Source organism: Silene latifolia, chromosome X, assembly GCF_048544455.1.
Source record: "Silene latifolia isolate original U9 population chromosome X, ASM4854445v1, whole genome shotgun sequence".
Lineage (NCBI taxonomy): Eukaryota > Viridiplantae > Streptophyta > Magnoliopsida > Caryophyllales > Caryophyllaceae > Silene > Silene latifolia.
The window spans coordinates 285209251-285237184 of record NC_133537.1 but is presented as its reverse complement, the minus strand read 5'-3'; the positions used below and the strand labels follow the sequence as shown (position 1 = coordinate 285237184).

At 42.2% G+C, this 27934-nt stretch overlaps 1 non-coding gene across 1 annotated transcript; it reads left to right on the top strand.

Moving 5' to 3' along the window:
- The first annotated feature begins 12379 nt into the window (after positions 1-12379).
- On the top strand, positions 12380-12483 carry LOC141625220 (small nucleolar RNA R71). The gene has a single exon (XR_012535012.1). It is a non-coding gene; the product is annotated as a small nucleolar RNA R71 (small nucleolar RNA).
- The last annotated feature ends 15451 nt before the right edge of the window (positions 12484-27934 follow it).

Here is a 27934-nt window from a genome sequence, read left to right as displayed (position 1 = left end):
AAGGTTGTAGGAGCTAATGCAAAGGCTTGGGAGACGTCCTAAAGTCGCGAACTTGCCCTACAATTTTGAACCGGTCACATGAGGGGTGTCTGTCAAGTTGTATGTGTTGTTTGGATAACTTGTGAGTGAATGTGATGACGTGTGTGTGATTGTTGGATGTTGAAGTAGAAAGTTGAGAATGTGAAAGAAAAGTTGATGATATATGGAAACTTGTTGTTGGAATGATAACATGTTGGATGTTTATAATGTGACGTTTAATGATATGATATAATGATCTCGTAGATCGTATGAAAAGGATGTGTAGCATTATATGTTTTAAGTTATGATATAATATGTGGTTTTATGAAGTTTTTAGCATGTTAGCATATGATATAGCATGCGGGTAGCGTTTCTGAGTTAGTGTTACTCGATCGAGTGGGACTGACTCGATCGGGTGGGTTTTTGGCGATTTTGAGTCCAGAATCGAGTTTTGGGGCACTCGATCGAGTAACTAGGGGTACTCGATCGAGTAGGGGGTCACTCGATCGAGTAGCCTAGATACTCGATCGAGTAGGTAAGAGATCAGAAGGTCTGTTTGGGTCTGAAGTTTGAGTACTCGATCGAGTACGTGGGGCACTCGATCGAGTAGCCCGTTACTCGATCGAGTGGGTTTGGGAACTCGATCGAGTAGGTTCTGGGGGTCGCGTCTTCGTGTTTTGAAGTTTAGTACGTATGTTCATATCTACCCCTTTTCTTATATATGTATAATTTCAAGATGCCGCCCAAGAGAACTGCTTTGTATGTGAGAGCTGAGCTTATGACCGTGGATGACATCGTTAAGATGTTAGAGCACCAGGATGCTCTTACTGAGACCCTAAAGAAAGTGAATGAGGACAAGAATAAGGATAAGGAGAAGGAGGTTGATCAATCAAAAATCAGCCTTTACATTGCGAGGTTTAACCCGAAGGAATACAAGGGGGTTGGGGAACCTAACCTTCTTGATAGTTGGCTGAGAGAGATGGAAAACATCTTAGATTTGGTTCACTGTCCTGATGAGATGAGAGTGGAACAAGCTGCGTTCTATCTGAGGGAGGCAGCTGGTAAGTGGTGGGATACAGTGAAAGTGAGTGCTAAGGAGATTTATACAAACCAAGGTTTACCTGCTATACCTTGGGAGGAGTTTCGTAGGGCTGTGAGGAAGGAGTTCGTACCGGAGCATATGTGAGGAGTAAGTTGAGGGAAGAGTTTGACAGTTTTAAGATGACCGCTGAGATGTCTGTGGCCGAGTACTACAGGCAATTCAATGAGAAGTCTAGGTATGCTGAGGATATGGGTTTGAGTGAGGAGAACTCGGCGTTGAGGTTTGAGAGGGGTTGACCCCTAAGATTATGGATAAGTTACCCGTGGGGATCCTTCTTGTTGTTAAGGAAGCTTATGAGAGGGCCGGGAGAGCCGAGAGGTTGGTGGAGATGGCTCGGAGAGGTTAGGTGGTTAGAAAAGGAAGTCGAGAGCGAGGGTGGTGGCCGTCTAATCACATGAAAGGCAACCACGGTCGATCTAAGGGGTTTTCTTCGGGTCGGGGTTCATCTTTGGGGCTTCCTTTGGGCGCGACCGGGAAGTGTTAGTGGTAGTTGGGGAGTGACCTGCTATAGGTGTGGTGGTGTAGGCCACAAGAGACATGAGTGCACAAGTGCACCGGATCTTTCCGGAGACTGCGCAGAGCTATGCGAGCAACAGACCCGGGCCGGATCATGGCCAAACCGGGAAGTCGAGTTACCGAGTGGAGGCAACCGCAACGGCGGTAATTCTTATCAGAAACCACCAACGAACAACAACAACAATCAAGGGTCGGGTGCTAAGCCGACCACATCACCAAGATCTTGTCCGGGAGGTGGACGGAAGACCGATGGAAAGTTATTCATGATGGAGAAGAAGGCAAATTGAGGAAGATGCGCACGTTATCACCGGTACATTCCTTGTTAATGGTATTCCTACCTTTGTTTTGTTTGATTCGGGGGCTTCTCAGTCGTTTGTGTCCTCGAGTCATGTAAAACAGTTGGGTTTGAGAGTATATGAATCTGTTAGTGAGCAAGTTTTCATACCTTCGGGTGAGTCTGTATCGTGTGGGAGATTGTTTAGAGATGTATCTTTGATAGTTGGGCAAGTTGATTTCCCTGTAGACTTGCTAGAGTTTCCTTTTAACGGTTTTGAGATGATAGTTGGGATGGATTTGTTAGGAAAGTATAAAGCTAAGATAGACTGTCATCAAAAGAAAATGTCTTTAAGAGGTCCTAAGGGTGTTAGTGTGTCTTATCGTGGGTTTCTAGTCAAACCCAAAGTTAAGTTGATTGCAGCTGTCACCTTGAAGTCTTATCTGAGGAAGGGATGTCCTTTGATCTTGTGCCATGTGAGAGATGACCGGATAGAGAGTCCGACAGTTGATGAGATACCAGTGGTGGGAGAGTTTGCCGATGTTTTTCCTGACGAGATTCCGGGGTTGCCACCAAAGAGGGAGATAGATTTCACCGTAGAGTTGAAGCCAGGGACGGGGCCAATCTCTAAGGCACCGTACCGTATGGGTCCTAAGGAGACGGAGGAACTTAGGAAGCAGTTGGATGATTTAATAGAGAAGGGATACATTAGACCAAGTGTATCGCCTTGGGGAGCACCAGTTCTTTTCGTGAAGAAGAAAGATGGGAGCTTGAGGCTGTGCATAGATTACAGGGAGCTGAACCGTGTGACGATAAAGAACAAGTATCCTTTGCCAAGGATAGATGACCTGTTTGATCAGTTGAGCTGTGCAACAGTCTTTTCTAAGATTGATTTGAGGTCGGGGTACCATCAGGTGAAGATTAGAGAGGTGGACATACCAAAGACAGCTTTTACGTCAAGGTATGGCCATTATGAGTATGTGGTGATGCCGTTTGGGTTGTCTAATGCACCGGCAGTGTTTATGGATTTGATGAATAGAATCTTCAGACAGTTCTTGGACCAGTTTGTAGTGGTATTTATCGATGATATCGTAGTCTACTCTAAGACTAAGGAGGAGCATGAGGAGCATCTGAGGATCGTGTTGTAAACTTTGAGGGAGCAAGAGTTGTATGCTAAGCTGTCCAAGTGTGAGTTCTGGTTAGAGAAAGTTGCTTTTCTGGGGCATGTGATCTCTAAGGAGGGAGTAGCTGTGGATCCGGCAAAAGATTGAGGCAGTGACAAAGTGGGAAGCACCTAAGAATGTTGCTGAGGTTAGGAGTTTCTTAGGTTTAGCTGGATATTACAGACGGTTCGTGAAAGATTTCTCCAAGATAGCTAGACTTATGACAGCGTTGATGAGGAAAGAGAACAGGTTCCGTTGGGATGAGAGTTGTGAGACGGCGTTCCAAACATTAAGGAGTGTTTGACCACAGCTCCTGTCTTAGCATTGTCTGAAGGGAGCGAGAACTTTGAGGTTTATACAGATGCCTCGAAGAATGGGTTAGGATGTATGTTGATGCAGAATGGTAAAGTGATTGCCTATGCTTCTAGGCAATTGAAGCCTTATGAGGAGAACTACCCTACTCATGATCCGGAGTTAGGTGCGGTGGTGTTTTCTCTCAAGATTTGGAGACATTACCTTTATGGAGCGACCTTTAAGGTATTTTTCGATCACAAGAGTCTCAAGTACATCTTCACTCAAAAGGAGTTGAACATGAGACAGAGGAGGTGGATGGAGCCGATTGGCGATTATGACATGGAAATCATCTACCATGAAGGGAAGGCCAATGTTGTTGCTTTGATGGTTTGAGTAGGAAGAGTGTACATTCTCTCGTGTACACTCTATCTTCTTCTTTGATGAGGCCGAGAGACGAGGTAGCGAGTTTTGGGATACATATGATGCAGAAAGGAGATGCCATGGGTGATATGACAGTACAGCTTGAGTTTTATGATGACATTCGAGGTAAGAAGGCGTTGGATCCTAAGATAGTGGAGTGGAGAGCTGGAGTAGAAAAAGGGACAGTGTCCCGATTTTCTATTCATACAGATGGTAGTTTGAGGTTTGATGGTAGGTGGTGTCTTCCTAATGATGAGGAGTTGAAAAAGACAATCATGACAGAGGCGCATTGTACACCATATTCTGTACATCCGGGTGGTGACAAGCTATACAAGGATTTGAAGAAAACGTTTTGGTGGCCTGGGATGAAGAAAGAGACAGCTGAGTTTGTGTCCCGTTGTTTGACATGCCAGAGAGTTAAAGGGGAACAACGACGACCACAAGGTAAGATTCAGTCTTTAGAGGTACCTGAGTGGAAGTGGGAATCCATTTCCATGGATTTTATTGTGGGTTTGCCAAAGAGTCAACAGGGTAACAACATGATTTGGGTAATAGTGGATCGACTGACCAAGTCAGCTCACCTTGTTCCAATGAAAGATACATGGACTAAGGCACAATTGGCTATGGCCTATCGAAAGAACGTGCTTAAGTTACATGGAGTCCCTAAGGACATAGTGTCTGACAGAGATGCGAGGTTTATATCAAGGTTTTGGAAAGAGTTGCAGGAATCGTTGGGAACAACTTTGAAGATGAGTACAACATTTCATCCTGCGACAGACAGGCGATCGAGAGAACAATCAAGACTCTTGAGGATATGTTGCGAGCTTGTGTGATGGATTTTGGTGGTAGGCTGGGAGCAGAGAGGTTGGACTTGATAGAGTTTTCTTACAACAACGGCTATCACACCAGTATTGGTATGGCACCGTTTGAGGCTTTGTATGGGAGGAGATGTAGGAGTCCAATCTGTTGGGACGACAGTGCTGAGGCAGTGGTTTTAGGACCAGAGATAGTGCATGAGATGGTGGAACAGATTAAGATGATCAGGGAATGGATGAGAGCAGCCCAGGACCGACAAAAGAGTTATGCAGACCTACATCGTCGAGACATAGAGTTTCAAGTTGGGGATAAGGTTCTTCTGAAAGTGCCTCCGATGCGTGGAGTTATGAGATTTGGGAAGAAAGGCAAGCTAAGTCAGAAGTTTATAGGGCCTTATGAGATCTTAGAGCGAGTTGGGGAAGTTGCATATCGTCTGGCTTTACCAGCTGCATTAGAGAGAGTGCATAATGTGTTTCATGTATCGCAGCTCCGGAAGTATGTGAGTGACCTGTCACATGTGTTAGAGGCAGAGAGCTTTGAGCTACATGAGTCCTTATCATATCTTGAGGTGCCAAAGCAGATTCTAGACCGAAAGGTTAGAAAGACTAGGAGTGGTGAGACAGTTTTGCTTAAGATCCTTTGGTCTAACCACGAGACCGAGGAAGCTACATGGGAGCCAGAGGAAGCTATGAAAGAGCGTTACCCTTTCCTTTTTGATCAGGTATGTATGGTTACGGGGACGTAACCTTGTTTCTTTTAGGGGGGTAGGAGATGATCGCGAGCAGTTTTTAAGAGTTTTATACCCCTTTTATATGTTGTGTCGGGATGTTTGTCGGGATAAGTTGGGTTAGTATCATGTTTTATGTGGAACTTTGTTTCGGTTGCTGAGTCGGGAATGTTAGGGGAGTACCTTTGTTTAGTAGTGGTTTGAATTTCGGGGACGAAGTTCCTTTTAAGGAGGGAAGACTGTAATACTCCGTATTTATAAGTCTTGGGGTACTCTATCGAGTAGGCCTTACTCGTCGAGTAAGGGTAAGTTGCGTTTAGAAAAGTTTCGACTGTTGGGCACTCGATCGAGTAGCCGGGATACTCGATCGAGTAGGGGTACTCGATCGAGTACCTCAATGCACTCGATCAAGTAGCCGGTTTTGCGGGGGGTTTTCTCGGGTTTTGTTAATTATGCGATTAAGGTATATAAGCTTTGTCGTCATTGTTTTAAATCACTTTTACAAAACCTAAAACCCTGTTTAAGAGAGAAAGCAACCAGTTCATCTTCCTAATCGCATTCTTAGCAATTCCCGGAGTTCAGACGGTCAGTTCTTGTCGTTATTCGTATCGTTGAGTTCCTTGCGTCGAGGGTAAGCTTTTAATATAATTTTTATAATGTTTTGTTAAGTTTAGTTAAACCCTAATTTAGAGATTGGGGGTTTTGTGTGTAGTATGTGATGTGTAGCCTCTATGTGTTATATGATAGGAGGAGGGTTCGTAGAAGAGGCTTTTTGATACAAAATTGTTGATACTGCCTCGATCATTGTGCTTTCCAGGTAGGATTTCCTACTCAGTATTAGTCCCATAATGGGATATTGGTGATGTGCTATATTTGGTTATTTGATATGATGATTATACTGTGTTTGTGGTTGTGATTGCTGTTGATGGTTCTCGAGATGCGTTCTCGGCTGAGTGGGGTCACTTGCGGGAGTGACTTCACGCCCTAGTTTCGCCCTTCGTGGAACCCGCCACGGAAGGGGATGTGCACATTAATGGACAGGGTTATCGCTCGGTATGATGAGCGGGGCTTAGGTGGGAACGGCTGCGGTCCCCCACTGGCAGGGTTGGTCCAGTGGACAGTCAGTATTGAGATGATGGGAATTGGTTGGTGGTGTGTGTGTGTGTGTGTGTGACAGTTCAGCTGCCTGTTTATCTTATTATTGTTATCTATATTGATTGTGTGATTAGTACTGACCCCGGTGTTGTTTTGTAAACCTGCGGTGATCCATTCGGGGATGGTGAGCAGATATTGAGCGAGTATTGAGATGAGTCTGGGATAGGCGGGATGCCACGACATGATGATAGGAGTCTTCCATTTGTAGCCTTTAGTTTATTTACTTTTCGATTAGACAATCATTTGAAATAATGTATCGTACTTTTGGTTTGGCTTGAGGATTGTAACTATTCACTAAATTATTATATTAAGCATTGTTTCTTTATTGTTGTTTGATTATCATTGCCTCGGGTAACCGAGATGGTAATATCCTCATACCTGAGTGGTCCTGGTAAGGCACTTGGAGTATGGGGGTGTTACAACCTACTTCACTCAAAGCCACCGTTTCATGATCACTTATATGTCTCTTATGCGATAAAATTTCTTTCATAAACTTCATGTAAGAGGGTACATGGGTAAGCAGTTCGGCAAAAGGAACGTTGACATGAAGGCTCTTCAGGATTTCAGCAAATTTCCCGAACTGTTGGTTGGCCTTATTGTTCTGCAATCGCGTTGGAAAGGGAACCGTGATAGGAATTTCTAACCCTTTGTTTCTTTCTGCCAATGTCTCAACAGGTTCATCAATATTTCTACTCGATCGATCCCTTTTTCCTCTCGATCGTGGTCTTTCAGCAACAATTTCATTCGATCGAGCATTATTAGCCACTCGATCGAAATTCTCTTTATCAGCATTACTCGATCGAGGTATGATTTCACTCGATCGAGCATTTTTCTCAGCATTTTCATTCGATCGAGGCATTTCCTCCTCTCGATCGAAACCTTGGTTAGCAGCTTTGCTCGATCGATCAATAGTTTCACTCGATCGAGTAATATTTTCAGCAATTCTACTCGATCGACCACCAGAAATGAGTCGATCGAGGACTTTCTTCGGGTGCAGCATAGTTTCGTCAATGGATGACTGTCCACTCTCAACAACAACAGGTCTTGCATCTGATATGTCCTCAACAGTTGACATTTTGGGTCCTTCATAAGAGAGACCGCTTCGCAAATTAATCAGATTTACCATCTCATGAGGATTTTTTTCAGGTTGAGATGGTAAATTTTCCGGTTTCCTTGAAGATTGGTTAGCAGCGAGTTGAGCTATCTAAGACTCGAGTGATTTGATTGATGCATCTTTCTATTGTTCACACCTTTACAAATGGACAGTCAATGATTGTATCATTGACTTCAACTCAGTCATCTCACTTACCCCGCTAGAAGAAGCTCTTTGATTAGGCAGTGGAAAGGATGAAGGCTTTTGAAAGCCTTGTTGAGCTTTGTGAGGAGGGACATAAGGTTGTTGCTGCTGCAGTGGAGGTGTAGGAGTCAACGCATTCTGACTGGTCGATCTCAAATTGGGATGGACTCCACTCTGATTGTTATAATAGGAATTTCCTTGCCTATATTGCTGAAAGGCAAGGACTTGCTACTTCTCAGTAAGACAGTCAACAGCAGTGTGACCGTCATTGATCCCACACCTCTCACATGTAACGGTTTCTGGTCAAGTCAACAAGTAAACCGTTTGTTGATCACCAGCTTGGTGTGACTCCAACCTATCAAAACGAGCATTCATGGCTTCCAACTAAGTCACAACTGCATTATCTACAGAATTAACTGTCCGAATACCATCTATCGGGTTCCCATACTCAGCACAGTGGGTAGCCATCTCCTCTATGATGCTCCATCCCTTGTCATCATCATTGTTCTTCTTAAATCGCCCATTAGATGACGCATCCAATATAGCACGATGGTCGTCATACAACCCATTATAGAACTGGTTGCACAAGAACCACTGATCAGAACCGTGATGAGGAAGAGACCGCACCAACTTCTTGAAACGACACCAAGCTTCATAAAAATTCTCATCGGGTGCCTGCTTGAAACTTGTAATTTTTCCTCTCAGTTGATTGGTTCGTTGTGGAGAAAAATACCTTTTATAGAAGGCAAGGGCCAAAGTCTCCCAGTTGGTGATACCGGCTGCCTCTCTATCAAGATCAGTGAGCCACTCTCGGGCTCCAACGGTCAAAGAAAAAGGAAAGAGGACCTCCTTAATCTTGTCCTGAGTCACTCCCTTTGTAGCGGGAATGGTTGAGCAATAGTCAGTGAAAACTTCCATATGTTTACGCGGATCTTCGCCCGCCACACCTCGGTACAGGATCCGTTCGACCAAACAAATGTAGGACGGCCGAATGCCGAACGTATTTCCATCCTCAGTCGAAAGCTTGAAACCTTTAGGGATTGAGGCAGCTGTGGGCTCTGAATGACTCGCGATGTTAGGCATTTTTACTGGACTGGCGGCAGAAATAGAAGTATCTTCTTCACAAGACGGATTTTCTGCAAATAAAAACTGCTCTAGCTCGGGTTCGAAAGTACTCAAGGCTTCCTTTCGAATCTTTCTCTGTAGTCTTTGTCTAATACGGAAGGTCCGTTCTGGTTCAGGATCAGCTGGAACTAACTCTGACATGTTAGTCCTAGGCATAAACAAGACTGAAGGAAATAAATAAGAAGTATCTCAAGGAATAAAACTTCCATGAGACCGAAAAAGATAAACAACAAAAAGAACAGATAAACAGGCTATTGCCTCCCCGGCCACGGCGCCAAAATTTAATACGGTCGTGTTATGTAACAAAAATAAATACCTAAATATAACTAACAGAAGCTAGCGATAAGTAGGGTCGATCTTCACAGGGAGGCAAGATATCTATCTATAAGTCCGTCTATCTAGTCATAATTGGGGGGTTTTAATTTTGTTTTCCAAACTACTAAAGATTAAAGGCAAGAGAAATAGAGACAAGCGCGATAAAGCAAGAAAATTCGAGATATGTAATCAGATAAAAGAGGTATGTCTGGATTTCGGTTCACCATGGCAGTTCATCGACTCAGTCATAAATAGTCTAGACAATCTACTATGAGAAGGGCAAGGGAAAGGTCCTTCCGGTCCGCTTTCCACCTTAGATTTCCACTAACTTAACTTTCGTCCTCATTAGGTAGTCTACTTTTCATAGCAGGTCTGTTCATTCCAATCTTCCGATCCAGGAACGAAGTTAACCAGATTAAAGTTATCTGGAAGCGTGCACTCAACTAAACATGTTACAGTTATATTGGTTTGGGGACAGGTTCTCACAAATAAATCAACTAGCCTATTCACAACATCGTCACTTTACAACCATGGCTCCCCTAATCCTAACATAGGGAGATTAGCTACTCCTGCTTTTGAAATCAATAACAATAACAATAAACATAAGCATACCAAGAAAAGACATTATAGAGAGAATATGATTAAGCATAAACTAAACAAATCGATAACAAAAGAATAATACAACAAGGATAAAGAGAAAAAAAGTATTGGATTAAGATTAAAAGAAGAGAAAGATTACAATAAAGCAAATCCGGCGTAAAGAACAAGTAGTCGTGTTTAAGACTAAAGTTCTATAGATTAAGAGTAACTAAGAGTGTGTAGAGAGATGTTTATGACCTAATGACAACTTCCTTATATAGGGAAGCGTTTTTATTAACAAAATAAACCCAACACGAATTAGTTAACCCGTGTAACATAGCAAATCACTCGATCAAGGCTTTTTATTCCCCTCGATCGAGTATTCTTCCAGCAAAACCATTCGATCGAGCAACTAAGGCTCTCGATCGAACACTCCCAAATTAACCATCTTCGATCGAGCTGAGGAACCACTCGATCGAACTCTTTCTTCTGCCAAACCACTCGACCGACCATCCAAAGCTCTCGATTGAGCACTTTCCACTGAGAATAGCCTTGACTTCGTTATGAGGCGGAGGGTTCACTATAGCAGCACAATATTCAATATTATCAACTCGAGTGTCTGTATCTGGGTCAATAGAGGGTAGGGCATTGCAAGGTTGATTTTGCATAGGGGCCCTAGGAGCTTTGGACTGATAAAACGTCAGCTCTTCATCTCTTACCTAAAAGGTAAGGGTCTTTACCCCGACATCAATTACTGCGCGAGCAGTAAATAAAAATGGTCGCCCTAAAATAATAGGGGTATAAGAGTCCTCGGGTATGTCTAAGACCAAAAAGTAAACGGGAATAAAAAGTCTCCCGATTTTCACAAGTATGTCCTCTAAGACACCTAGTGGCCGTGCTATACTATCTGAACGGTCATATTGGTGCAATTAAATTTGGTCAAACCTAATCTCTTAGTGAGAGACAGAGGTAAGACACTCACGCTACCTCCTAAGTCACATAGCGCGTTGTCAATTAAGTGGATCCCTATATGACATGGAATTGAAAAGCTCGCCGGGTCTAATTCTTTGGGTGGTGTCTTATTGTGAACTAAGGCGGACCCTACTTCGGTCAAAGCCACCGTTTCATGATCACTTATATGTCTCTTATGCGACAAAATTTCTTTCATAAACTTCATGTAAGAGGGTACCTGGGTAAGCAGTTTGGCAAAAGGAACGTTGACATGAAGGCTCTTCAGGATTTCAGCAAATTTACCAAACTGTTGGTTAGACTTATTGTTTTGCATCGCCTTGGAAAGGGAACCGTGATAGGAATTTCTAACCCTTTGTTTCTTTCTGCTAATGTCACGACAGGTTCATCAATATTTCTACTCGATCAATCCCTTTTTCCTCTCGATCGAGGTCTTTCAACAACAATTTCATTTGATCGAGCATTATCAGCCACTCGATCGAAATTCTCTTTATCAGCATTACTCAATCGAGGTATGATTCCACTTGATCGAGCATTTTTCTCAGCATTTTCATTCGATCGAGGCATTTCCTCCTCTTGATCAAAACCTTGGTTAGCAGCTTTGCTCGATCGATCAATAGTTTCACTCGATCGAGTAATATTCTCAGCAATTCTACTCGATCGACCCCCAGAAATGAGTCGATCGAGGACTTTCTTCGGGTGCAGCATAGTTTCGTCAATGGATGACTATCCACTCTCAGCAACAACAGGTCTCGCGTCTGATATGTCCTCAACAGTTGACATTTTGGGTCCATCATAAGAAAGACCGCTTCACAAATTAATCAGATTTACCGTCTCATGAGGATTATTTTCAGGTTGAGATGGTAAATTTTCCGGTTTCCTTGAAGATTGGTTAGCAGCGAGTTGAGCTATCTGAGACTCGAGTGATTTGATTGACGCATCTTTCTGTTGTTCGCTCCTTTGCAATTGGACAATCAATGATTGTATCATTGACTTCAACTCAGTCATCTCACTTACCCCACTAAAAGAAGCTCCTTGATTAGGCTGTGGAAAGGATGGAGGCTTTTGAAAGCCTTGTTGAGCTTTGTGAGGAGGGACATAAGGTTGTTGCTACTGCGGTGGAGGTTAAGGATTCAATGCATTCTGACTGGTCCATCTCAAATTGGGATGGACTCCACTGTGATTGTTATAATAGGAATTTCCTTGCCTATATTGCTGAAAGGCAAGGACTTGCTCCTTCTCAGTTAGACAGTCAACAACAGTGTGACCGTCATTGCTCCCGCACCTCTCACATGTAACGGTTTCTGGTCAAGTCAACAAGTGAACCGTCTGTTGATCACCAGCTTGATGTGACTCCAACCTATCAAAACGAGCATTCATGGCTTCCAACTAAGTCACAACTTCATTATCTACTGAATTAACTGTCAGAATACCATCTATCGGGTTCCCATACTCAGAACAGTGGGTAGCCATCTCCTCTATGATGCCCCATCCCTTGTCATCATCATTGTTCTTCTTAAATCGCCCATTAGATGATGCATCCAATATAGCACGATGGTCGTCATACAACCCATTATAGAACCGGTTGCACAAGAACCACTGATCAGAACCGTGATGAGGAAGAGATCGCACCAACTTCTTGAAACGACACCAAGCTTCATAAAAATTCTCATCAGGTGTCTGCTTGAAACTTGTAATTTTTCCTCTCAGCTGATTGGTTCGTTGTGGAAGAAAATACCTTTTATAGAAGGCAAGGGCCAAAGTCTCCCAGTTGGTGATACCGGTTGCCTCTCTATCAAGATCAGTGAGCCACTCTCGGGCTCCATCGGTCCAAGAGAAAGGAAAGAGGACCTCCTTAATCTTGTCCTGACTTTGTAACGGGAATGGTTGAGCAATAGTCAGTGAAAACTTCCATATGTTTACGCGGATCTTCGCCCGCCACACCTCGGTACAGGTTCCGTTCGACCAAATTAATGTAGGACGGCCGAATGCCGAACGTATTTCCATCCTCAGTCGAAAGCTTGAAACCTTTAGGGATTGAGGCAGCTGTGGGCTCTGAATGACTCGCGATGTTAGGCATTTTTACTGGACTGGCGGCAGAAATAGAAGTATCTTCTTCACAAGACGGATTTTTTGCAAATAAAAAGTGTTCTAGCTCGGGTTCGAAAGTACTCAAGGCTTCCTTTCGAATCTTTCTCTGTAGTCTTTGTCTAATACGGAAGGTCCGTTCTGGTTCAGGATCAGCTGGAACTACCTCTGACATGTTAGTCCTAGGCATAAACAAGACTAAAGGAAATAAATAAGAACTATCTCAAGGAATAAAACTTCCCTGAGACCGAAAAAGATAAACAACACAAAGAACAGATAAACAGGCTATTGCCTCCCCGGCCACGGCGCCAAAATTTAATACGGTCGTTATGTAACAAAAATAAATACCTAAATATTACTATTAGAAGCTAGCGATAAGTAGGGTCGATCTTCACAGAGAGGCAAGTTATCTATCTATAAGTCCGTCTATCTAGTCATAATTGGGGGGTTTTAATTTTGTTTTCCAAACTACTAAAGATTAAAGGCAAGAGAAATAGAGACAAGCGCGATAAAGCCAGAAAATTCGAGATATGTAATCAGATAAAAGAGGTATGTCTGGATTTCGGTTCACCATGGCAGTTCATCGACTCAGTCATAAATAGTCTAGACAATCTACTATGAGAAGGGCAAGGGAAAGGTCCTTCCGGTCCGCTTTTCACCCTAGATTTCCACTAACTTAACTTTCGTCCTCATTAGGTAGTCTACTGTTCATAGCAGGTCTGTTCATTCCAATCTTTCGATCCAGGAACGAAGTTAACCAGATTAAAGTTATTTAGAAGCATGCACTCAACTAAACATGTTACAGTTATATTGGTATGGTGACAGGTTCTCACAAATAAATCAACTAGCCTATTCACAACATCGTCACTTTACAACCATGGCTCCCCTAATCCTAACATAGGGAGATTAGCTACTCATGCTTTTGAAATCAATAACAATAACAATAAACATAAGCATACCAAGAAAAGACATAATAGAGAGAATATGATTAAGCATAAACTAAACAAATCGATAACAAAAGAATAATAGAACAAGGATAAAGAGAAACAAAGTATTGGATTATGATTAAAAGAACAGAAAGATTACAATAAAGCAAATCCGGCGTAAAGAACAAGTAGCAGTGTTTAAGAGTAAAGTTCTATAGATTAAGAGTAATTAAGAGTGTGTAGAGAGATGTTTATAACCTAATGACAACTTCCTTATATAGGGAAGCGTTTTTATTAACAAAATAAACCTAACACGAATTAGTTAACCCGTGTAACATAGAAAATCACTCGATCGAGGCTTTTTATTCCCCTCGATCGAGTATTCTTCCAGCCAAACCGTTCGATCGAGCAACTAAGGCTCTCGATCGAACACTCCCAAATTAACCATCTTCGATCGAGCTGAGGAACCACTCGATCGAACTCTTTCTTCTGCCAAACCACACAATCGACCATCCAAAGCTCTCGATTGAGCACTTTTCACTGAGAATAGCCTTGACTTCGTTATGAGGCGGAGGAGTCACTATAGCAGCACAATATTCAATATTATCAACTGGAGTGTCTGTATCTGGGTCAATAGAGGGTAGGGCATTGCAAGGTTGATTTTGCATAGGGGCCCTAGGAGCTTTGGACTGATAAAACGTCAACTCTTCATCTCCTACCTGAAAAGTAAGGGTCTTTACCCCGACATCAATTACTGCGCGAGCAGTAAATAAAAATGGTCGCCCTAAAATAATAGGGGTATAAGAGTCCTCAGGTATGTCTAAGACCACAAAGTCAACGGGAATAAAAAGTCTCCCGATTTTCACAGGTATGTCCTCTAAGACACCTAGTGGCCGTGATATACTATCTGAACGGTCATATTGGTGCAATTAAATTTGGTCAAACCTAATCTCTTAGTGAGAGACAGAGGTAAGACACTCACGCTACCTCCTAAGTCACAAAGCGCGTTGTCAATTAAGTGGATCCTTATATGACATGGAATTGAAAAGCTCGCCGGGTCTGATTCTTTAGGTGGTGTCTTATTGTGAACTAAGGCGGACCCTACTTCGGTCAAAGCCACCGTTTCATGATCACTTATATGTCTCTTACGCGACAAAATTTCTTTCATAAACTTCATGTAAGAGGGTACCTGGGTAAGCAGTTTGGCAAAAGTAACGTTGACATAAAGGCTGTTCAGGATTTCAGCAAATTTACCAAACTGTTGGTTAGCCTTATTGTTTTGCATCGCCTTGGAAAGGGAACCGTGATAGGAATTTCTAACCCTTTGTTTCTTTCTGCAAATGTCACGACAGGTTCATCAATATTTCTACTCGATCAATCCCTTTTTCCTCTCGATCGAGGTCTTTCAACAACAATTTCATTTGATCGAGCATTATCAGCCACTCGATCGAAATTCTCTTTATCAGCATTACTCGATCGAGGTATGATTCCACTTGATCGAGCATTTTTCTCAGCATTTTCATTCGATCGAGGCATTTCCTCCTCTCGATCAAAACCTTGGTTAGCAGCTTTGCTCGATCGATCAATAGTTTCACTCGATCGAGTAATATTCTCAGCAATTCTACTCGATCGACCCCCAGAAATGAGTCGATCGAGGACTTTCTTCGGGTGCAGCATAGTTTCGTCAATGGATGACTATCCACTCTCAGCAACAACAGGTCTCGCGTCTGATATGTCCTCAACAGTTGACATTTTCGGTCTATCATAAGAGAGACCGCTTCGCAAATTAATCAGATTTACCGTCTTATGAGGATTCTTTTTAGGTTGAGATGGTAAATTTTCCGGTTTTCTTGAAGATTGGTTAGCAGCGAGTTGAGCTATCTGAGACTCGAGTGATTTGATTGACGCATCTTTCTGTTGTTCGCTCCTTTGCAATTGGACAATCAATGATTGTATCATTGACTTCAACTCAGTCATCTCACTTACCCCACTAGAAGAAGCTCCTTGATTAGGCGGTGGAAAGGATGGAGGCTTTTGAAAGCCTTGTTGAGCTTTGTGAGGAGGGACATAAGGTTGTTGCTACTGCGGTGGAGGTTTAGGATTCAATACTTTCTGACTGGTCCATCTCAAATTGGGATGGACTCCACTGTGATTGTTATAATAGGAATTTCCTTGCCTATATTGCTGAAAGGCAAGGATTTGCTCCTTCTCAATTAGACAGTCAACAACATTGTAAACGTCATTGCTCCCGCACCTCTCACATGTAACGGTTTCTGGTCAAGTCAAAAAGTGAACCGTCTGTTGATCACCAGCTTGCTGTGACTCCAACCTATCAAAACGAGCATTCATGGCTTCCAACTAAGTCACAACTTCATTATCTACTGAATTAACTGTCAGAATACCATCTATCGGGTTCCCATACTCAGCACAGTGGGTAGCCATCTCCTCTATGATGCCCCATCCCTTGTCATCAAATCGCCCATTAGATGACGCATCCAATATAGCACGATGGTCGTCATACAACCCATTATAGAACTGGTTGCACAAGAACCACTGATCAGAACCGTGATGAGGAAGAGACCGCACCAACTTCTTGAAACGACACCAAGCTTCATAAAAATTCTCATCGGGTGCCTGCTTGAAACTTGTAATTTTTCCTCTCAGCTAATTGGTTTGTTGTGGAGGAAAATACCTTTTATAGAAGGCAAGGGCCAAAGTCTCCCAGTTGGTGATACCGGCTGCCTCTCTATCAAGATCAGTGAGCCACTCTCGGGCTCCATCTGTCAAAGAGAAAGGAAAGAGGACCTCCTTAATCTTGTCCTGAGTCACTCCCTTTGTAGCGCGAATGGTTGAGCAATAGTCAGTGAAAACTTCCATATGTTTACGCGGATCTTCACCCGCCACACCTCGGTACAGGTTCCGTTCGACCAAATTGATGTAGGACGGCTGAATGCCGAACGTATTTCCATCCTCAGTCGAAAGCTTGAAACCTTTAGGGATTGAGGCAGCTGTGGGCTCTGAATGACTCGCGATGTTAGGAATTTTTACTGGACTGGCGGCAGAAATAGAAGTATCTCCTTCACAAGACGGATTTTCTGCAAATAAAAAGTGTTCTAGCTCGGGTTCGAAAGTACTCAAGGCTTCCTTTCGAATCTTTCTCTGTAGTCTTTGTCTAATACGGAAGGTCCGTTCTGGTTCAGGATCAGCTGGAACTACCTCTGACATGTTAGTCCTAGGCATAAACAAGACTAAAGGAAATAAATAAGAACTATCTCAAGGAATAAAACTTCCCTGAGACCGAAAAAGATAAACAACACAAAGAACAGATAAACAGGCTATTGCCTCCCCGGCCACGGCGCCAAAATTTAATACGGTCGTTATGTAACAAAAATAAATACCTAAATATAACTAACAGAAGCTAGCGATAAGTAGGGTCGATCTTCACAGAGAGGCAAGATATCTATCTATAAGTCCGTCTATCTAGTCATAATTGGGGGGTTTTAATTTTGTTTTACAAACTACTAAAGATTAAAGGCAAGAGAAATAGAGACAAGCGCGATAAAGCAAGAAAATTCGAGATATGTAATCAGATAAAAGAGGTATGTCTGGATTTCGGTTCACCATGGCAGTTCATCGACTCAGTCATAAATAGTCTAGACAATCTACTATGAGAAGGGCAAGGGAAAGGTCCTTCCGGTCCGCTTTCCACCCTAGATTTCCACTAACTTAACTTTCGTCCTCATTAGGTAGTCTACTGTTCATAGCAGGTCTGTTCATTCCAATCTTCCGATCCAGGAACAAAGTTAACCAGATTAAAGTTATTTAGAAGCATGCACTCAACTAAACATGTTACAGTTATATTGGTATGGTGACAGGTTCTCACAAATAAATCAACTAGCATATTCACAACATCGTCACTTTACAACCATGGCTCCCCTAATCCTAACATAGGGAGATTAGCTACTCATGCTTTTGAAATCAATAACAATAACAATAAACATAAGCATACCAAGAAAAGACATAATAGAGAGAATATGATTAAGCATAAACTAAACAAATCGATAACAAAAGAATAATAGAACAAGGATAAAGAGAAACAAAGTATTGGATTATGATTAAAAGAAGAGAAAGATTACAATAAATCAAATCCGGCGTAAAGAACAAGTAGCAGTGTTTAAGAGTAAAGTTCTATAGATTAAGAGTAATTAAGAGTGTGTAGAGAGATGTTTATGACCTAATGACAACTTCCTTATATAGGGAAGCGTTTTTATTAACAAAATAAACCTAACACGAATTAGTTAACCCATGTAACATAGAAAATCACTCGATCGAGGCTTTTTATTCCCCTCGATCGAGTATTCTTCCAGCCAAACCGTTCGATCGAGCAACTAAGGCTCTCGATCGAACACTCCCAAATTAACCATCTTCGATCGAGCTGAGGAACCACTCGATCGAACTCTTTCTTCTGCCAAACCACACGATCGACCATCCAAAGCTCTTGATTGAGCACTTTCCACTGAGAATAGCCTTGACTTCGTTATGAGGCGGAGGAGTCACTATAGCAGAACAATATTCAATATTATCAACTGGAGTGTCTGTATCTGGGTTAATAGAAGGTAGGGCATTGGTTGATTTTGCATAGGGGCCCTAGGAGCTTTGGACTGATAAAACGTCAGCTCTTCATCTCCTACCTGAAAAGTAAGGGTCTTTACCCCGACATCAATTACTGCGCGAGCAGTAAATAAAAATGGTCGCCCTAAAATAATAGGGGTATAAGAGTCCTCGGGTATGTCTAAGACCACAAAGTCACCGGGAATAAAAAGTCTCCCGATTTTCACAGGTATGTCCTCTAAGACACCTAGTGGCCGTGATATACTATCTGAACGGTCATATTGGTGCAATTAAATTTGGTCAAACCTAATCTCTTAGTGAGAGACAGAGGTAAGACACTCACGCTACCTCCTAAGTCACATAGCGCGTTCTCAATTAAGTGGATCCCTATATGACATGGAATTGAAAAGCTCGCCGGGTCTGATTCTTTGTGTGGTGTCTTATTGTGAACTAAGGCAGACCCTACTTCGGTCAAAGCCACCGTTTCATGATCACTTATATGTCTCTTACGCGACAAAATTTATTTCATAAACTTCATGTAAGAGGGTACCTGGGTAAGCAGTTTGGCAAAAGGAACGTTGACACGAAGGCTCTTCAGGATTTCAGCAAATTTACCAAACTGTTGGTTAGCCTTATTGTTTTGCATCGCCTTGGAAAGGGAACCGTGATAGGAATTTCTAACCCTTTGTTTCTTTCTGCTAATGTCAAGACAGGTTCATCAATATTTCTACTCGATCAATCCCTTTTTCCTCTCGATCGAGGTCTTTCAACAACAATTTCATTTGATCGAGCATTATCAGCCACTCGATCGAAATTCTCTTTATCAGCATTACTCGATCGAGGTATGATTCCACTTGATCGAGCATTTTTCTCAGCATTTTCATTCGATCGAGGCATTTCCTCCTCTCGATCAAAACCTTGGTTAGCAGCTTTGCTCGATCGATCAATAGTTTCACTCGATCGAGTATTATTCTCAGCAATTCTAATCGATCGACCCCCAGAAATGAGTCGATCGAGGACTTTCTTCGGGTGCAGCATAGTTTCGTCAATGGATGACTATCCACTCTCAGCAACAACAGGTCTCGCGTCTGATATGTCCTCAACAGTTGACATTTTGGGTCCATCATAAGAGAGACCGCTTCGCAAATTAATCAGATTTACCGTCTCATGAGGATTCTATTCAGGTTGAGATGGTAAATTTTCCGGTTTCCTTGAAGATTGGTTAGCAGCGAGTTGAGCTATCTGAGACTCGGGTGATTTGATTGACGCATCTTTCTGTTGTTCGCTCCTTTGCAATTGGACAATAAATGATTGTATCATGGACTTCAACTCAGTCATCTCACTAACCCCACTAGAAGAAGCTCCTTGATTAGGCGGTGGAAAGGATGGAGGCTTTTGAAAGCCTTGTTGAGCTTTGTGAGAAGGGACATAAGGTTGTTGCTACTGCGGTGGAGGTTTAGGATTCAATACATTCTGACTGGTCCATCTCAAATTGGGATGGACTCCACTGTGATTGTTATAATAGGAATTTCCTTGCCTATATTGCTGAAAGGCAAGGACTTGCTCCTTCTCAGTTAGACAGTCAACAACAGTGTGACCGTCATTGCTCCCGCACCTCTCACATGTAACGGTTTCTTGTCTAGTCAACAAGTGAACCGTCTGTTGAACACCAGCTTGCTACGACTCCAACCTATCAAAACGAGCATTCATGGCTTCCAATTGAGTCACAACTGCATTATCTACTGAATTAACTATCTGAATACCATATCTCAGGTTCCCATACTCAGCACAGTGGGTTGCCATCTCCTCTATTATGCCCCATCCCTTGTCATCATCATTGTTCTTCTGAAATCACCCATTAGATGAGGCGTCCAATATAGTATGGTGGTCGTCATACAACCCATTATAGAACTGGTTGCACAAGAACCACTGATCAAAACCATGATGAGGAAGAGACTGCACCAACTTCTTGAAACGACACCAAGCTTCATACAAATTCTCATTAGGTGCCTGCTTGAAACTTTTAATTTTTCCTCTCAGCTGATTGGTTCGTTGTGGAGGAAAATATCTTTTATAGAAGGCAAGGGCCAGAGTCTCCTAGTTGGTGATACCGGCTGCCTCTCTATCAAGATCAGTGAGCCACTCTCGGGCTCCATCGGTCAAAGAGAAAGGAAATATGACCTCCTTAATCTTGTCCTGAGTAACTCCCTTTGTAGCGGGAATGGTTGAGAAATAGTCAGTGAAAACTTCCATATGTTTACGCGGATCTTCGCCCGCCACACCTCGGTACAGGTTCCGTTCGACCAAATTAATGTAGGACGGCCGAATGCCGAACGTATTTCCATCCTCAGTCGAAAGCTTGAAACCTTTAGGGATGAGGCAGTTGTGGGATCTGAATGAGTGGCGATTTTAGGCATTTTTACTGGACTGGCGGCAGAAATAGAAGTATCTTCTTCACAAGACGGATTTTCTGCAAATAAAAATTGTTCTAGCTCGGGTTCGAAAGTACTCAAGGCTTCCTTTTGAATCTTTCTCTGTAGTCTTTGTCTAATACGGAAAGTCCGTTCTGGTTCAGGATCAGCTGGAACTAACTCTGACATGTTAGACCTAGGCATAAACAAGACTAAAGGAAATAAATAAGAACTACCTCAAGGAGTAAAAATTCCCTGAGACCGAAAAAGATAAACGACACAAAGAACAGATAAACAGGCTGTTGCCTCCCCGGCAACGGCGCCAAAATATCCAGTTTATAAGGCTCTAAACCTTAGAAATTATAAGTAGTTTGCCAAAATTTCAGGTCAAGTCTATTTGTTCAGCTTACTTTTAACATTAACTCGTAGATTATGCAATAAGACAATGCTAAAGGAAAATTAGTTTATGCACGGCTTAAGCAAAAAGACAAATAATAGTTCAATTTCATCATTGAAATCCGCCATTCCGACACAACCTATATGGAAAAATAAACGTGAAATTTTTTGATTTTTTTTGAAATTTTTCTATATTTATGAGATTTTTGAATTTTATTAAAAATAAACAACAACGCATACAGAAATTAAACGTGATAACAGAAATGCAATAAAAACATAAATGCGGACACAGATATTAATGCATAACCTCCCTAAACCGAACCGTACATTGCCCTCATTGTACTCAAAAATTGGGAAAGAAGGAGGGAGCGAAGCTGCGGAAAACTTACAAGATAATGCGAAGTAGGGACCTCCCCAAACCAGCCAGCAACATGGGAGGTCGCTAAATAGCCCCAAACAGCATCCCAGGAAGCGAATAAAGCAAGCCAACTCGATCGAGAGAGTAGATTACTCGATCGAGTGAAATGGGTTGTGGAAGCGCTCGATCGAGAAAAGGGAAATGCTCGATCGAAATGGTCGTGTCTGTGGTTGCTCGATCGAGGAAGAAGCGTGGTCGATCGAGGGAGGCAAATACTCGATTGAGTAGTATATTGCTTGATCGAGAGCTCCATATTACTCAACCCTTAGGCGCCAATAAAACACCTGCAAAGACGCAAATAGTAGCCACAAATACGACCAATAACCAAGCCTAAATTGTTCGCAGTCTATGGTCTTAAAGACCAATTATTACACACACAAAACTGAATTGCAAATCAACTAAAAATTTAAACTCCGCGTTGCCTTCGGAACAGCCCTAGTTTCGGACAGGTCCCAGCTCGACCTTTCTTTTCTTCATCCAGCCATTTCAATTGAGCCCAGTCAAAACAGCTCAAAGCATGCAGCAGCCGATCAAATAACTGCGCATGTGCTACACAAAACTTTAAGTAGCACCATAATATAATAATAATATAAGAAATTGAAATGTGCATCCGTTTAAGCCTAACGAATTTCCTATGACAACTCCCAAATTTATCCACAAAATAATTCTGCCCTCCAGCCACAGGCGGAATATAAAAGCTCAAATTAACCGTGAGTGGAAAATAATAGAGCTCATCAGCATTTGACTCAAAAATAACGCGAGTATAATCCAGATGCACTGACAGGTTGTTATTGTGAGGTGGAGGAATTTGGTCTGCTAAAGGAGAAAGTGGGTATTACTCCCAAATGCAAAGGACAGTAAAGTCAATTGGGTCAATTGGGTCCTCAATAATAGGTTCATCCATAATATCATCATAACTATCCCATTTAACCTCAAGACTGTCAAAACTTTTCTCCTCACTCTCCTTATGGTTAGACTCATCAGTAGGGAAGTTCTCAAAGAGACCTTCCCAGTCGTCCTCACTATCTGTGAAAGAATCATAGAGGGTTCTAAATTATCCTTATAAAAGGGATTATCAACCACGCTAATGGTGTCCTCTATTTCTCCGTCAGTATTTCCTAAAATGGTTTGGAAGGTCTCACCCACCCCCTCATCTGAGTCAACATGAAGAGAGAAATTTGGTTTAAGAGTTTCAGTAGCAAACCATTCAAAAAATTCTAATACCTCTTTTACGGGGATTCCTTCGAAATCCCACATACCATTAGCCTCGAGGTATGCTCGCGTAGGGGCATTAATTCCCCGGATGATAGACGTGCATATTTGGAGTCCTGAAAGCATTCCTCGTCTTGGTTCGAGACACTCTTCCCACCTGTCTATATAAGAACCAAAACTTTCGTTCTCTCTCTACAGAAAGTCAAGAACGAGAGACATGAGAATGGTCTCAAGGAACCGAGGTTCCTTGAGACAAGAAATAGACTAAATAAAAACAGATAAAACTACGCTGCCTCCCCGGAAACGGCGCCAAAATTTGATACGGTCGTCTTAGTATCAAAAATAAATACCTAAGTACTACTAACAGAAGCTAGCGGTAAGTAGGGTCGATCTCCACAGGGAGGCAAAAATGAGATTTATCTGTTTTAAATTAGTCTAAGAGTAACGGGGGTTTGAGTATGATTTCTAAACTAAGAGAGGTGGCAAGAGAAATTGAGCGATAAAAATAAAGGGATTAACAATAAAGAGAGGGAACTAGGGGCAACAGATAATTGCAGCTAAGGTCACAGATCAGTCACTTGTATCGGTCTAAGGGGCAACGAATATCTCATTCCGGTCTTAATTCACCCTAAAACACTATTAGCTTAGCTTTCGCCCTCACTAAAGTATCCTAATGTTCACTGCAGGTCCCACCCCTTCCAACCTTCCGGTCTAGGTCAAGGCTTACCAAATCAATTAGCTAGATGCGTCGACTCAAGCAACTAATTGCAATTATATGCGGTGATTAACAGCATAGACAAAATTTTAGCAACAGATCTGCAAACCTAATTAGCAACTAACATCAACTCATTGAATCCCCTAAATCCTAGCAGGAGAATTAGCTAAACATAACAATGGATTAAGAAAAAGAGAAAGATAAAGAAAAAGAAAGCAAAGTATAGAGATGAAAAGAAGAGAAATAATACTTAGAATAAGAGAGAAAGGAAGATTACAAAAGAGCGAATCCGGTAATAAGAACAAGGTAGCAGCAGAAATTAAGAGAGAAAATAGTGATTAAGAGTATATGAGATGTTTTTAACCTAATCCCAACTTCCTTTATATAGGTAAGTGATTATTAACATAAAATAAACCTAACACGGAATAAAAATCCCGAGTATATAAGCTAGTCACTCGATCGAGCAACTTTATATCACTCGATCGAACAAATACAAGCTAAAACCTCTCGATCGAGGACTTTAGGTACTCGATCAAACACTTATTAAAAATGTATCATTCGATCGAGTAGAAAAAGGACTCGATCGAACAAGATAGTACTCGATCGAGTACTTTCCAGCGCACAATTCCTGCTTCGCGCACTGAACATCAAACGACCGCCATTTCTTCGTTACTTGGGCAAACATAGAGTTTCCAGTGGCGTTGGAAAGCTAAGAAGACAATCTTCCATCTGCAATTAAAATCACTTGAAAATCTGTTGTATAACTTGAGATATGGCTCTTCAAAGTAGGCACTAGTGATTTAAAGCTCTTCCTTTGCTCGCCTAGCTATCTTACTTCTTTGCGCATCACAATTAGTAGTTTCCAAGCTCTGACTTAACTCACCTTCTAAATGCATGCATAGGGAAATGTATTAAGCTTGATTTCGCTTCTCTTCGGTTCATTCCTGCAAATAAGACAAGAGAAACCAAAGTAGACATTTCGGGGGACATTTGTAGCTAAACACTACTAAATATGCATAGGAATGCGTGCAAATGAAGTACAAAATACCTATATAAAATGCACGCATCAATTGCTGGTTTAATTACCGAATTTATGTGAAAATTATTCCATATAAGGCTTGTTGACTTGGTTAAATAATATCTTTGTATTTGACTGTTATCCTCTCCTGCCTGGTGCCAAGCTCAAGCTATCCTGAAGCTTCTGTCCTGAATGTCAGGTCAGGGCATGTTTGTACCCTCAACATAGTGCAAGAACACCAAGCCTAACAATTTTCCCTTTATCTTCTCATTATCGCTGAGTTAGGTCAGTAATAAGAATATAAACATCATTTAAGTAACTTGCTTCAGACGGTTGACTGTAATCATGGTAGAAAAATGGCTAGTTTATTTTAAATGTGACAAGTGTTATTTACTGCAACTGCTTTAATAACCGCATGCAACTTACAGTAGCCCTACGTATTTGCCGCACTATAAATACGTTTTTTACTCTTGTTTCATTCTTCACCAAAAACCCGATTATTTTCTCTGAAATTTCTTTAATTTCTTCTTCAATCTTCATCTTCAACCTTCGTTCATCTTTCCACAAATTACCATAGAGTAAAATAATGGTTGTAAAAAGGAAATCAACCAGGGGAGCACTTGCTTCTGGTACTCCTGATGCTCCTAAACCTGAACAAACTTCCGAAAATAAACCCGAGTCTTCTGAAATCCCATCTGGTACTCATGCTATGGAGATGGTGTCTATCTTTCATTGTGATTTTGAATTTAAGCCAACAAAATCACTCAGTGAGTATCTTAGCCTTCCCAGCCGTCTTAAACCCGAGTTTGAGAGTATTTTGAAGGATAAGGCAGTCATCTCTGCCGATGCTGAGGTCTGGATTCCTAAATATTCACCGTTCAGGGCAGACTGGGCTTGTCCGGGTTGGTTCTGTATTCATGATTGGGCTTTTAGGGCCGGTTGCGAGTTCCCTTTCCCCTCTTTGATGGTGGAAGTGATCAAAGAGATTTGTGTTCCTACCTACCAGATCGTGCCTTCGGTCTGGAAAGTGGTTCACTCAATTGAGTTTTTGTGTGAGAAGCATAATCCGTCTTTCTCCTTAGGTGACCTGAAAAGATGCTATCTTTTGAAGACCCATAGCCCTGGTAGGGTTAATTTCAAGGCTGGGCCTTTGACCACTCCTCTTTTCAGCAATTTGGATTGTGGAGCAGACAAGATCAGAATTGGTCTGCTGGCTATATGTTTATTAGGACCAACTCTGTTGGTCCTGACCTGGCGTACCTCAATTATGATGCTTGTGTTGCTGGTAAGTTCCCTGTTATTTTGTCTTACCTGCACATAATATGTTAGTAAGAAAGGAAAGTAAGAAATATTTAACAGAGTGTACCTTGCCTTGCAGTGGATGACTGGGTGTGTAATGTTGATTATCCTTCTGAGAGGATAACTGCTTTTTTGGCTCTTTCTTCTATTGAGAGGTCATGGCCATATTTCAGTGGGGCTATTCATTTTCATCGTTGCTTGAGAACTGATAGCGTTCCTCGGGCTCTCAAGCCTACCAAGCGTGTCGAGGTTTCTATTTCTGGCGGTAAGGTTTCTTCTCTTTTGCTCTTTTTCCCAGGGAAGTCTATTTGTAGCAATTTTATCCTTATTGCTGATATATTGTCTCATGTTGCAGCTACCAAGTTGTCCTCTAGGCGTGGTAGATTTGGCACGGCTAATCTGAACGCCAGGCTAGCTCAGATCAAGGAAGAGGGTTCCCAGGGCAGTGGTGGTCCTGGTACTGAGGCTGACAGGCCAATTGACCTGACTGATGTGCCAGCTATCCCGGTTCCTCATGTCGTGCCTACTACAACTCTTGAGACGTCATCAGCAGCTCAGAAGAGGAAGCAAGATGCGGCTGCTATTGCTCCTCCTATCGGGGAGGTCAAAGCCAGGGTGGATAACATGGATGTTGCTAGGGAGAAGATCCAGGAATTTGCCGCCTCTATCTCTCCTTCAACCCTGTCAATGGATCTTGTTGAATCTTCTGCCAAGGCAGTTGCCGTGGTGGATAATGCTGTCAATCTTGTGACGGGGGTCCCTTGCATCTCTGGGAAAGGTACCTTGATTGTTCTTTTGTCCTAATTTTTCTTTTGACACCTCCTTGATTTGTATTGTTGATAATTAATTTAACTCCATATCCAGGCTACGATGATATGCCTTCTCAATGCTTATCAGTCTACTTCATTGGTGGCCAGGGTCAATTCACTTGGCTCTGATTTTGATAAGCTGAAGTCTGAGTTTTTCTTTGCTCAGGCTGACTTAGTTGCTGCCAAGGCTCATTTGAAGAGGGAAGACTGAGCGTGATGCCGCCAAGCTGGAGGCTAGGTCTGCTAAACAGCTGTTGCAAGAGGCCTTAGAGAGGAATGAGGAGCTCAATATGGAGAAGGATGATTTGGAAGGCAAGCTGGATGATGCTGCTTTCTACTTTTTCATCAGGGGGAAAGTTGCTGCTATGTCTGAGCTTGTGGAGGCTAGAGCCAAGTAGGACCCTGAGGCTGAGATGGCTCTTGCTGCTAAGAGGTATCCTGACTTGCACAACCTTGGTGAGGAGGAGGAAGTGGATTCTCCGGAAGAGTTGGATGTTGAGGTTGCCAAGAAGGCCGAGGGTGATGTTGCTGATGCTGCTTCTCAGGAAAAACGGTAGTTTATATGAAATTTTAGTATTTTGGTTTGGCCCATCCAGGGGGGATGTCCCTGGATAAACAATTCGGTATTTTGGTTCCTCTTGTCAGGGAAGGTATCCCTGATAAGTTAAACTCTTTGTTGCCTTCGCCCTAGGGGGTGGGGCTTGTTAATAATAGCAAGTTTGCCATTCTGACTTGTTTTTTTTTTATTATTTTCTGGATTGTCTGATTTCTGAGGTTGTTGCTTCGTAACCCGATGAGTTTTTCTTCAACTTGTTAACCTGTTAGAAATATTTTTCAGCCTGTTAACCTGTCTTATGTTTGATTAAATCTTTAATCATATACAGTTTTTCTGTTATGATTATAGTAGGTGGGATCCGGCCTGACTGGAGGGCTTATGTCCTCTGCTTGGCTGGAGGGCTTGGTACTCAGCCTGTTGGGAGGACATTTGGACGGTCGTCAGAGTCTCTCACCTTCTTACACGTCACAGTTATGCGTCCAGCCGTTGTAGAGGTGTGCAGTAAATACCTGTGTTGGGCATTTATTTCATGCCTGTATTTACCGTATCTGGTGTGGGTTACCAACCTTCGTTTGGGCACGACAGGGTGCAAAAAATTTAAAAGATACTTTTAAAAAGTAATGCTATAAGATATAACAGGGTAGCCCTCAATCCAGAACACTTTATTCATGTAACAACAATTCATGTATAATTTTTTTTAGGATT